We start from the raw sequence: 3898 nt of genomic DNA on the forward strand, positions 1-3898 counted from the left end.
GCTTTGTATCAAATGAACTAGTCAAGAGTATTGTTTTTCATTCCTTTGATGGAATGCAGATTTTCCATTTAAAAGCAAATCTTCATTTTAAAAAGGTTTAATAAAATGGTACTTCTCTCCAGCTGGTTAAATTTAAAAAAATGTTCCATGTGAGACTCTTCTCCAGATCTCTGGCAAAGAACATTTTCATTTGAGGGTGAGCTGATTGCATTGGTATTTAACTCACAAGCATTTGTCCACTCTGGGGAGGGAAGCAAGCCCTGTAGCCTTCTGGTTTGCATAACAGTGTGGTGAAGATCCAGTGTTGGGTTTTCGCTGTTGCAGACGGCCCAGCCCTCAGAGTGCTGACAGATTTCAGGGAAAGCCTGGTCCCAAACGGTTAATATTTTCCTCTTCAGTTTTTGAACTGAGACATTCCCTGATTGCCTAGTTACTCCACCCTTTCTGTTTTTTGAGGCAATTTGGAAGTCTTATGTTATATAACTGGCAAAAATGATGCAGATATATGATAAATTCATTCAGCTGCAACAAGAAGCAATACATTAAATCAAATCAATATTCACCTTCTGAGCATGGGTCCTACTTAAGTCTTGAGTCAGGAATAAAAAAGTAGAAGGTGGCCCTTAACCTCTAGGAGCAAATAATTGGGTTGACTGTCTTAATCAATGCTTCTGGGTGTCAAGAAGCAGAAAGCCTCTTGGACTGGTTTATGCAAAGCCAGGGATTATTATAAACAAGGGAAGAAAAACTTCTGGGTCTCAATGAGGGACTGAACCCAAGAACTGAGTGCCAACAGGAACCCAGATTACTGTCCTTGCCTCCTGGAGGTCCAACTCTTTCTCTACCACTTTTTCTCTGAGTCTCTATTTTATGCTCATTTCCTGCTGACCAGATGAATCAGCTTCCGAGTAGTTGAGACTGCATGTTGAACCTGTCTCTCACTCTTCCTCTCCTATAAAAGAAGAGTTTTAGATGGACAGATGGCTACTCAGCTAAAGAATTTCTTCCAAGGCTCCTTTTCCACAATGTAGGAATTGACTAAGCTCTGTCCAATGCGAGATATAAAACTTCCAGGTAATGCTCTTAAATAAAAAGGAGGGAGATCCTCCCTTTCTTTCTCCTTGCTGACTAGTTGTGACTAACATGACACGAGAAGTTACTGTTTCTGACCTATAGATGGAAGCTGTTGGTTGAGGACGGCAGAGCAACAATACAGAAGAGCCTGGATCCCCAACTCCATGAAGCTAATATGATTATTAACCCTGCCAAGTCTACTTAGGTTCAAATTAGTATACGAAAGGGAACAGTTATATGTCATTTGAGCTTGGAGTATATTAGGTTTTATTTAAAAAGTTAGAACCTGTAACTTAACTAATACACCTGCTTTCTCTACTTTTCTACATATAAGATGGAAAATGATCACTGTGTCCCTTCTAAATTTACCAGACCTTAATAGAAGTGATAAACAAGAATCTCAACTTCAACTACCCAGGCAAGAGAATTGACTGGCCAGTCTTCAGTCAACTAAGAGGGTGATTTGGAGAATATAAGCCTAGCTACTGGAGCTCCCCCAGCTCCTGGGGGCTGTAAAGTAGGGATTTCATTTCTTTATAGAGGTTCATCTATGTTACTGACCCACGTTCATGTATGAGAGCAACCATTCCTAAAGGCATGTATGTATCATCTCAGAAATGAATAATTTATCACATGTAAAAGCCCAGCAATAGATTAGTGAGTGAGAAGTGAAGCCCAGAAATTGGAAAGGAAACCAATCTTTCTCTTTCTCTCTCTCTCTCTCTCTCTCTCTCTCTCTCTCTCTCTCTCTGTTTCTCTCTCTCTCTCTTAAAAGGTCTCCTTTGAATGTGATGGTAGAATAGCTAGCTAGGGGGTGACCTTGTCCTTTCATACAAATCTTCCAAAGCTGCTGTTTTATCAGAGAGGATGACAGTCACAAATAGGGAAGAAAAGCTTTTTAGCCAGGAGTATCCAAAGAGGCTTACACGGTATGACCAGCAACATTAGCTAGCACTTGTTCTACTCTGTAAAGGGAAAGCGGCAGACCACAAGAGACTGAACTGTTTCTGCCTCCATTTCCAACAGACTCATGTTCAACTTTCGCTCGTACACATATACACAAAACTGGGAAAATTTTATTAATCCTTTTTTTAAAAATTTAATATAAAATTATAGCAAAAGAAGAAAAAAAGGAACCTGAACTTGAGTACAGCTGAAATAATCCACAGTGGTGGCGGCAGTGGTGGGAGAAGAGACTTAATTTAGTTGATTTTCTATGGTTGTTGGTTGTTCGCAGTCTCACAGTGATGGAAGCTGCACATTTTTTCGAAGGGACCAAGAAGTTGCTGGAGGTTTGGTTCTCCCAGCAGCAACACGACGCAAACCAAGGGTCTGGAGATCTTTGCGCTATCCCAAGATCTGAATACTTTTGAAGGATGTGCAATGTTCAATCATAAGTGTGACAAAAACTGACAAGCAGGAAACTTACACACTCAGTGAGAGTAGCATGTTTGTCTCCAAGAGATGTTGTATTTTGAAGACCTGTGGTACCACCCTCTTGCTGAAAGCACTGGTTCCCCTATTGAAGCTTGCTAGGGATTACAGTGGGTTTGACTCAATTCAAAGCTTCTTTTATTCTTGTAAGAATTTCATGAAACCTTCTTATCAAGGATACCCACATCAGAATTTCCAGGAAGAAATAGATGCAGTTTTCCCAAAGGGAGCAGCACATTGTATGGGACATATGAATTCTGACTATTTGTATCTGTATACCCTGGATTTCCCTAAGAGTCGGATAATATGTCAGTCATTTCCCTAAGAGTCGGATAATATGTCAGTCAGATCAAATCCTGGAAATTTTGATGAGTGGGATTGACCCAGCAGTAATAGACCAGTTCTACATAAAAGATGGTGTTACCGCAAAGGATGTCACACGTGAAAGTGGAATTTATGACCTGACACCAGGTTCTGTCATTGACACCATACTATTCAATCCTTGCGGATATTCAATGAATGAAAAGAAATTCGATGGAACTTACTGGACTATTCACATCACTCCAGAACCATAATTTTTTTATGTTACTTTAGAAGTAAACTTAAGTCAGACCTCTTAGGATGTCCTGATCAAGAAGTTATAGAAGTCTTCAAGTCAGGAAAATTTGTGACCACCTTGTTTGTTAATTAGAGTTCTAAATGCCACACAGTGCTTTCTTCACCCCAGAAGATTGAGGGTTTTATATGTTCAATGATTAGAACTTTGTTTTTACCAGTGTTGCCAAGAAGCAGCAACAACAGCAGAGTTGATTTAAGGAAAATGAAGAGAACACGCAAAAAGAGAACTCACATAGAAGGTGGTGGCTGCTTTCTAGATGTTGATACTGGGGCCACGCTTTCCATAACCACCACCGTGGAGTTGCAGAAAGTCCTATATATAATGATAATGTAATCATTTTGAAGTGTATGGACTATTATATCAAGGAGTTGGATATCTTGCATGAATTCTCTCTTCTGTGTTTAGGTGTTCTATGTCACTCTTGTGAAAATGAAGTGCATGTAGAAAAAAACTTTCACTATATGAAACTTTACAACACTTGTGAAAACAATTCAATTTGGTTTATGCACAATGTAATATTTCTGCAGATATCATGTAAAATTCCCCACAGACAAGGCTTTTGTCCTCATTAAGTGTTGGGCTCAGTTTAACCATCAGGGACTATTCTATTAAATGGCTACCAGAATTTACATCCAGTTGCCTCCACTTTCTAGAACATATTCTCTACTAATGTTATTGAAACCAGTCTCTACCCGATGTTTTTTTGCAACGGCAATTAAATTTTTCTTTCACAGCACAAGTCCTTAAGAAAAAGATTCCAATTACACATTA

General features: G+C 39.3%; 1 pseudogene; it reads left to right on the top strand.

Annotated features, from left to right (window-relative positions):
* Window positions 1-2321: 2321 nt before the first annotated feature.
* On the top strand, window positions 2322-3318 carry LOC124962783 (S-adenosylmethionine decarboxylase proenzyme-like; annotated as a pseudogene).
* The last annotated feature ends 580 nt before the right edge of the window (window positions 3319-3898 follow it).

The sequence above is a fragment of the Sciurus carolinensis genome, chromosome 1 (assembly GCF_902686445.1).
Source record: "Sciurus carolinensis chromosome 1, mSciCar1.2, whole genome shotgun sequence".
Taxonomy (NCBI): Eukaryota; Metazoa; Chordata; class Mammalia; order Rodentia; family Sciuridae; genus Sciurus; species Sciurus carolinensis.